Here is a 9,657-nt window from a genome sequence, read left to right as displayed (position 1 = left end):
AAATGATGATATGAGGAGGGGGACGTCCGTAATACCTGGTTAATGCAGCTCGACTTCAGCTGCAGAAACCTGATTATTTGACCATGTAAACCTTTAACCGGGTTTAAAAAGGCTTTATTAAGTGTGTGAAAGCCTCGTGCACGTTTACTTTGCTGCTGAATCCCCAGGTTCTCACACACACACACACACACACACACACACACACACACACACACACACTCAGCCTGTGTGCTGGTAATCCAAATACAGAGAGCTACTGGTGTGTGTGTGTGTGTGTGTGTGTGTGTGTGTGTGCTCCAGGGTAAATAGCGTCTGATTTGTACTGTGAATCTGCAGCCTTCAATTCTATTTTCTCTCAATGTCACAGACTGTGTGTGTGTGTGTGTGTGTGTGTGTGTGTGTGTGTGTGTGTGTGTTTCAGGGTTTCATGTCAGGTTATAATCCTGTCAGGCTCAGAAAACCTGAACTGACATGAACAAGAGAGAGAGAGAGAGAGAGAGAGAGGAATGAATGACAGGCTCTCTCTCTGAGGTAACCATGGTAACAGGCCTGTCTCAGTTACCACGGCTGCAGGTTAGAAACCGGCTGCCTCTGTGCCTCTGAGCAAGTGAGTTTCAAGGGGTGAGAAACGGTACACAGCTTTAAAAAGTAAAGAAGAAGAAGAAGAAGAAGAAGAGGAAGAGGAGGAGGAGTCTTTCATCGATGATCTGAAGCTGCAAAAACATCAAACTAAAGACTGAAAACAGAGAAAATGACTGAACACATTCTCTAAAAACATTCTCTAAAAACTGAAAGAGTGACATCAAACTGAAACCAGGTCCCAGAAACATGAAGAGGAGAGAAAAGTAATCAGAAGTGATCAGAACAGTCGAGTCAGACACTTGATGGTTGTAGTTGTGTTGGAATAAAAGGTTTGTGAGACAGAATGTGTAACGTGTGTGTGTGTGTGTGTGTGTGTGTGTGTGTGTGTGTGTGTGTGTGTGTGTGTGTGAGACAGATATTAACATATCAATGGTTTCCTTCTGATAGCTTCCTCCCTCCCACTTCTTCTCTTTCTGTTGGGACGTAATTGTGGCTGATTATCAGAGGAGCACTGTTACCAACACACACACACACACACACACACACACACACACACACACACACAGGAAGTGAGTCAGCAGGTAAATGTTGGAGCAGCAGAGAAACTCGTCTGTCGAGGAGAGAACAAAATAAATCAGTTCACTGAACAGAGAAATCTGACAAAAAGGAGGAATAAGGCACAAAATGGTGACAGACAGACAGACTGACAGAGAGACAGACAGGGAGACTGACAGACAGACAGGACAGATTGGACAGGACAGACTGACAGACAGAGAGACAAACAGACAGAGAGACAGGACAGACTGACAGACAGGGCAGAGAGGACAGGACATATGGACAGGACAGGACAGACAGACAGGGCAGACAGACCAGAGAGGACAGACAGACAGAACAGACAGACAGACAGACAGACAGACAGACAGATTCTGACTACAGAACATGAACATGGTCCAACACATGATGCTGAGAGCGTTCATCAGTTATAGTAAAGTTATTAATATTAATATTTGTGGTTGAGTAGCGACAGATGAACCCTTCCAGCCTCTGGACAAGATTCTGCTGGATACTGTAGAAAAAAAAGGCCGCTGCTAATTGGTTTGTTACATTTCATTAAACGTGATGTCACAAGGTGTTAATATGTGCTGACACTCCGCCTCCCTTCCTCTCCTGTAATTATGTATATTTATAAACAGTGTGTGTGATCATATGGCAGTGAATAATTATGTAAATGGTGTGAAATTAACCCTTGACGCTGCTAATAAATATTCAACTGGTTGATGTAGCGACAGAAAGACACAAAGGTGGAAGTCAAAAATAATAATTTAGCATATTTCTATAGCACCACACTGACACTCCTCCACACAGACATTACACTAAATACAACAGCACATTACGCAAAACCTGAGACGCAGATTAGACTTCCTGTAAGTAGAGCTATTCTGCTGTCAAACTGATTTAAACAGTTCACGTCCAACTTTAGTTTCCTAAACCAAACACAGAGGCTGAGAAGCCACAGAGCCGTCTTCAAAACTTAAAGACGCTCTTCTACAGAACAGAGATGTTGTTGCTCAGGTCAAGGAGACGGGAGAGTAAACAGGAAACAGCTGTGACGACCTCCTGATCAGGCGCTGAAACCTTTTCTTTATCCTCCTCTTTTTTTGTCGATGGATGCCTTAAATGAATAAAAAGTATGATGCCACTAACATAACCCAGTATGTGGACTGGGACATGTGTACTTTTGGTCTGGTCTTTTCAAGATTTGTGCCATTCTTGACTGAACAACATACACAAGAACAAAGAGTTCAGGCTCACGTAGTCGACAGGATTCGAACCTGCGCGGGGAAACCCCAATGGATTTCAAGTCCATCGCCTTGACCGCTCGGCCACAACTACCTCGCACCGGTGCCGCCTGATTTTCCAGGAGAAATAGATCTGTGCCGATGAAGTCGATGAGGTCAAGACAGGACAAAGAAAGCTGACATCAGTAATCGTCCTTCAGCACTAAACACAGTAGTCTTTGCACACAGTCGGCTCTCCCTGACGGTCCAGCGGCTGGTGTTCGGCGCCCGGGGTTCGAGTCCCGGTCAGGGACCCCAGAGTTTTCCTGCCGTGAGCCGGCGTGTTTACATGAACATGCCAATTCTGGGAGGGCGGTAATCTCCCCCAGTCGGCGTGAAAAGGAGTAACTGCACGCATGAAGACGATGGATGAACGCTTCCCTGAATAGTGAAAGACGTATATTAAGCGAGCTACGTTTCTGTGGATCGGCCCAGAAATAATAACAAAAGTAATATCAAATGTCAACCTCATCCGACAGCTTTGGGGTGAACTGGACCTCAGGATGTTTAACACGGACCTCCGACACCATAAAACCGTGTAAATGGAGAAATGTCAATGGCAGCATATAGTCACTAAATTTAGATACAAGGCTGTTGAAGTAACTTCGCTCTGCCATCTTTCTCTTCCTGTAAATATATGTGGTGTGAATGTGGCTGCAGTGTGTGTGTGATTGAATATAATTGGCTCCTGCAGGGATTCACCTCTTTGTCGTCTTTCTGCAAAATTCACAACTTTGCAGAAATCTTTGAGCAGCAACAGACTCCGACCAATCACACGGCGCTGGAGGTTTCCACCAATCAGCACATTTTGTTTTCTACTAACGAGGCTCCTGACAAAGACAGACTGCCCTCCTAATTACAGGCCAATGAACCACACGTGAGCCAGACGTTTCCTGCTTCATTAGCCGGCCGTTCTGTTTGTCCAGTCATTAAATACCAATTAGCCCCGCCCCTCTTGTTATCTGGGTCATGTGATTGGTGCAGCAGGAAGTCGTTAGCAGCTAGAGGTCAGAATGTAACAAAGAGCTGCGAATAACGTGAGAGATGAACAGATTCCTCTTCTTATCCGTCAGCGTTTTCATTTCTGGCTGTTTCTCTCAGCCAATCAGATTCCTCTCCACTCTCCTCACATTAGAACGTCGCCACCAATCACAAACACACACACAGAAAGGTGTATTGCCAGCAAACCGAGGTCTGCTAAAACTTTAGTTTCCTGTCTGTATCTTCACTTTCAACTTGCCAAACGATTCAATAATTAAGACTGAAGGGTTCCCACCTGTCATAAATACTGCAGACGTTCTCTACGTGCTATGAGCTGCGTGTTGCTGCCGATTCCTCGTTGCATTATCTGACGTGTTTCTGACGTGTTTTCTGTTGGTTTTCCACACTGATGAGCACAAGTTCAGCCCGATTTCTGTTCTGCCTAATTGCACATCACGTGAATTTCTTTAAAGACGTGTATAAATACCTCTGCGTGGTGTGAAGAATGAAACCTTTAAACACACACACACACACAACCACACACACCTCAGGTTAGAGGCCGAGGCTGCGGAGAGGAAACATCATTTATTCAATATTCCATTACCTTCTCATTTGAGGCGAGGGACTCATTTATTCTCATCAGGAGAGCGAGAGAGAAACAGGATATTGTGTATTAACTCCATCAGTGTAATGATGTGGAGCTTTTATATAAAGTTTATGATGAAATGGCTGCATGTGTGTGTGTGTGTGTGAGTGTGTGTGTGCGTGTGTGTGTGTAAGTAGCTTTCCCAGCAGCCACTGGGGGGCGCTGTACATCTGTCCATCAACACAAACAGTTTTCTGTCCAGGTTTTTGTTTGTCAGCTCAGACAGAAGAGTATTTCCTTCCTCCTGGCCTACCTCCTTGTCTCCTTTTGTTCCTCACTTCCTCCTCCTCCTCCTTTCCTTCCCTGCCTTCCTCATTTCCATTATTTTGTTACATTTTCTACATCCTACTTTTTCCTTCCCTACTTTCTTAATTTTCTTACCTACCTCTTTGTTTCCTTTTCTACTTCCTCGTTTCCCTTTGTTTCCTCTGAATCTCTCTTGCCTTCCCTTTTCTTCCTTTCCTTCCCCACTTCATTTCCTTTCACATGTCCTCCTTCCTTTCTTCCGCCTCATTTTTCCTAACCCGCCGCTTTCCTCCTTTATTGATCTACCTCCTTGTTTCCCAGTTTCCTTCTCTACTTCCTCATTTCCTTCCATATCTCCTCCTTCCTCCTTTCCTTTTTTCCTAATTCCTTCCCTTCCTCCTCTTCCTCTTCTTCATGACCCAGGAAGTTTCGCTGTGTCGTTTCTCAGGCTCTCCTCCTCCTCCCTCCTCTCTCTGTCCAGATTAAAAATTGGACTTCCAGCAGATAAATGGACGGGTAGGAACAGATGGGTGGCCTAGTTTCAGCCTCTCTCCTCCTTCTATCGACCCCTCCGTCCCTCTATCAATAACCCATCATCCGCCCATCAGTCTCTGTAAAACACAATGAGCCGGATGAGGAGAAAGACACAGACTCGGTGCAGAACTCTGAGTCTCTGTTGTAGGTTTTCTTCTTTGTGGTAGAAACTTTAAAGCAATATTAAGGAAAACAGGAATTATTGTCTTGACTTTGCAGTCGCAGATGTTCTTTAAGTGCCGCTGAAGCGTGAAGCTTGCGCTCCTCATCGCTCCAACAAGTTTCTGACATAATGAAATTGGATTATTCAAAGAAGTTGAACTGAACTCCTCAGTGTGATGTCACAGCTGGAAACACTAATAATATTCAGTGTCTAACTTTTCTATTTCAGGGTCTGAATCATGTTTGTGTGCAGCCGGATGACTGCGGCCTTCCATACAGCATAACATAAAGCATGTGCTATAAACTGACAGGCATCAATCAAGCTGTGACTTTGAGCCAATTAAACGTCACAAAGAGAAAGCAAACTGTGTTTCCGGTGATTTAATACTCATTAATACTATTTTGTGTTGTCTGAGATCCAGCAGCAAATTGTTTGAATGTTTTCCAGCTGTGAGTAGCGCTCCCGTTTCTTTTGTGCAATGGATTGTGGAAACATTATGTCCAACAACGGCGCACTCAAAAACAAGTGTTTGTTAATGTTCCTGCTGACTTTGTTGCCATGGCAGCGTGGCTCTACGGATGGCAGTGTCGGTCCGTCCAGACTGAAATATCTCAACAACTAGTGGATAAGTTGCCATTAAATTTGGCGCAGACGCTCATGCATGTCCCCCTCAGGATGGGTTTTATCTTGGTGACCCCATGACTTGTCTTCTAGCGCCGCCATCAGGTCAAACGACACCCCCATCTGCCTCAGTTGTACTTAATGCTCAGTGCTAATTAGCAAATGCTAACACGCTAAACTAAGATGGTGAACATGGTAAACATACCTGCTAAACATCAACATGTTAGCATTGTCACTGTTAGCATGCTATACTTAGCATTTAGCCTAAGTACAGCCTCACAGAGCTTGTTTTCGTAGATATATAATTCGTGTATAGTGCTATATGTAACAAATATTTGTTATTTTGAAAATAAATATACTAAAAGTAACTGCAGAAGTACCGCCTTGTACCCACAAGTACTCTTGGTTGTGAGTCACTGGTCAAACCGACATATATACACACACGTCTCACTTTGTTATTAATAATCTATTCGACTGATTATACTTTTATTATCTTTAATTAAAGATAAACATTAATTAAAGATATTATGTAAATGCACATCAGTATGATACAGACCGACCAGAAACTATTTCTGTCTCCAAGTTTTCTTAGCAAACGAGGAGGTAAGGCACAAAGTGTGTGTGTGTGTGTGTGTGTGTGTGTGTGTGTGTGTGTGTGTCAGCATCAAGTAATCGGCTCAGCACAAAGCTCAGAGACCTGTCCTAGGGGATTGTGGGTATTTTCATGTGTCAATTCACATTAGGTTCAACATGAGAGAGTTCAACACACACACACACACACACACACACACACACACTCGCCTGTTTGTGTGTGTGTGTGTTTCTTTCTCCAGGTGTATTAATCATCCAGGTGTAGATTCAGCACTCTGTCAGAAAGCTGAGAAAGCCTCACACACACACACACACACACACACACACACACACACACACACAGCTCAGCCAAAACTCTTCACTGTGACCATGTGTGTTTCAGCGAGCTGTCAATCATCCAGAGCCCCAAAATAATACAGTGACCAACCAAGTCGTCAATAATAGAGATTAATGATGCCTTCATGAACACGACGACTCTGAGTCCATACTGATGGGGGTTCATTAAAAACACCGTTTTTACTGAAACGTTTCCTGTGAACATTAGTCTGATAAACGTTACACTCTTTCTTTCCAGGCTCGGCACCAGGTGGACGCGGCGGCTAACAATTAGACACGCTGCTCAGTCATTCGCTGGTCCTGTTTGCTGGTGCTAATCACTGCTGCTGGTTACAACAGGACCAGGTAGCTCGGACAGCTCCCCGCTGCTAACAGCTGCAGCATCGGGACCCTGGAGAGCTCCACGCTGTGTCTTTTATTCCACGTGTTCTTCTTCCTTGTCAAAACCTGGCGCCTACATTACCCACAATGCAGCTCAACCGCAGACAGTTGGATGTGAGATTCTGGTATGTTATGCTAGTAGCGGCTAAGCTAAGCTTCACTCCACATTTTCTCCTCATTTCTTCGAAGGGTTGTTTCAGGGTTCGGACTTGGTTTAATGGTCAAGGTTAGAATTAGGTTCAGGTTAATGAATATGTCAATGAATATGTGTGTGTGTGAATAAGTCTTTATCCTTTCTGTGTGTGTGTGTGTGTGTGTGTGTGTGTGTGACTGACAGCAGGTTTTTCCCAGCAGCAGGTGGTTTGACAAGAAAAGGTCAAAGCTTCACATCCATCACTGATTAACACACAGCTCACTGTGTGTGTTTGTGTGTGTGTTCATATAATGAGACCCACGTCCTCACCTTTTGAATTTCCCATCACCCCCTGCTGGAAAATGCTCTCTCCCTCACACACACACACACACACACACACACACACACACGCAGTACACCTCTGTGTATTTATAGCCTGTTTAAAAACACATCATTAGGTGATTTTGTACGACTGATACTTAATGATAAAGTACCCTGAAGATTCGGTGCTGTTGTTCAGCTGCAGTTTGATAAACCTCCACCACTGATGTAGAACGTTGGTTAAACTGTGAACTGGATCTCTGTTTCAGGCGTCCGAGCTGCACACTGGCTGTGAGAGAGCAACGTGGAGGGAAAGCTAGCTGGTGAGCTAGCCACGGCGAGACTAAAGCTAAAATAAGATACTGATTTTCCCTCGCTGTTTTCTGTAAAAGATGAACTGACTTCTTGTTAATTCAGCACTAAACAAAACAGCAGCTAAAAACTAGCTTAACACCTGCTAAAGCTAACTAGCTTAGCCATTTCAGCTGTTGGCTCTTGTGGAATTCGTGCGATCTGGTGAGATTAAGACGCCTTTAAATCAGATATTTAAATGTATTAAACTGGAAATGGATTTGTTCTATTTATTTAGATCTTATGATTCATTACGTGGATATTTCTCTGCAGTTGTGTGTTTTTTAGTTTGTCTTGACTGAGGTCACAAAACACAGTTCAGTAAAGACCGGATCAGATTTATTGATCTCTAAACAACCTTTCCATCTGTTGCACAGTTTGCCAGCCAGCTTGAAAACTTTGTTTTTAGTGAGTTTGTCTTCGTGCTGCTGTCCATCATGTGTCTCCACCACGCTAACATGCAGTATTGAGCTTGTGTGCTGGTTATAATGGGATTCATCACATTAACATGGAGAGCTGGTTGGCTGTTCGTGTCTCTGAGCTGGAGATCTCACGTCAGCGTGTGTTTCATCACACCTCCACCTCACATCTACAGGCATGAGGCCCGTCAGCAGGGGACCGGTGGGCGCTCTGCAGGCTGCGTGTTGATTGGACCGTCATCAATATGTGATGTTCAAACCTCCATGTTTAGATTTTCATGTCAGGCAGTTGCTTCTTCTTCAGCTCCGAATGTACGAGCTGAAGAGCTGAAAACAACATATGAAACCAGACACCTACAATTACATGCACCTAAAACACGGAAACAAGAAAAACATTTATATTTCAATAGAAAGTTATTTCTCTGCACAAAGTGTACTTTTAAAACATCTAATCTGTGTAGGTACAAAAATATATATATGCAATCTAGACATTTCCATCTGCATATTAAGACTTTAAGATGACAAATTGCTGCAGAGTTAACTCTTCCTGTTGCTGCTTTTTGATCAATAAAAAAATGCCAATATATGGCTTTAATTGTGAAACAGTCAACAGTATTTCTGATTTTACAGCTAAAAGATCTGAGCCCTTCTTCCACCGCTGCATAGCAAACATCTAATTCAGATTCTCCCTGAAGGCTACTTATAAAACATGCAGCCTTGATTTCCCCTCAACATGGAAACCACCTTGTTGATGTCTCTGATGCTCGTTTATTGATCGCGCAGATTGATTTGTTAAGATGATTATTAATCAGCCATCTGTTTCTCGCAGATTGAAATCAAACCGGCTAAACTCTCTGCAGAGCTGCTGAAGGAGCATCAGTTAACGTGCCTCACCGAGTCCGTTCCCCCACAGAGAAGAAAAACTCAATAATCCTTTAATACATTTCAAATATCACAGGACTGCTTCACGTTACAACATGAGGGTCTAAAAACATTAAATTAGAGAAAAAAGGCTCCAGTGAAATCCAGATCCAGAGTCAGCCCCCAGAGGAGCAGCAGAGAGATTCATTCATATGTGATGGTATATAAAGTGTGTATAGATACCGGGAGGGGCGGAGCTCACAAAACTGATGTGATAAAAACAGTATTGATAAAAATATGATTGAAACGGTTTCACATGTGAAGCATTTCTTTGTCCTCTAACATGTAACATGTTTGACTAAAGAAGAAGAAGTCAGATTAACAGCATCCTCAGTTATAAAGTGTAGAAGAAGAGTATAAAGTCAACACTTGAAACCTGCAGTCTTTCTAATGACCAGCAGGGGGCACCTCCACTGGGTCCAATAAGAAGTCAGATTGTATAGAAGTCTATGGGGAAATGAGTCTACTTCTCACTTGATTCATTACCTCAGTAAACATTTTCCTGATGAGTTTATGGTCTCAATCTTTAACTTCAAGTCTTCTTCAACTCAGCATGATGTTCGTTTGGTAAATTATGGTCCCATTAGAGTCAA

General features: G+C 43.4%; 1 non-coding gene across 1 annotated transcript; it reads right to left on the bottom strand.

Annotated features, from left to right (window-relative positions):
- Positions 1 to 2,393: 2,393 nt before the first annotated feature.
- trnas-uga (transfer RNA serine (anticodon UGA)) lies at positions 2,394 to 2,475 on the bottom strand. The gene has a single exon. It is a non-coding gene; the product is annotated as a tRNA-Ser (tRNA).
- Between the last annotated feature and the right edge of the window lie 7,182 nt (positions 2,476 to 9,657).

Source organism: Enoplosus armatus, chromosome 22 (genome assembly GCF_043641665.1).
Source record: "Enoplosus armatus isolate fEnoArm2 chromosome 22, fEnoArm2.hap1, whole genome shotgun sequence".
Lineage (NCBI taxonomy): Eukaryota > Metazoa > Chordata > Actinopteri > Centrarchiformes > Enoplosidae > Enoplosus > Enoplosus armatus.
The sequence above is the reverse complement of the archived record's forward strand: the minus strand, read 5'-3'. Positions and strand labels throughout refer to the sequence as shown.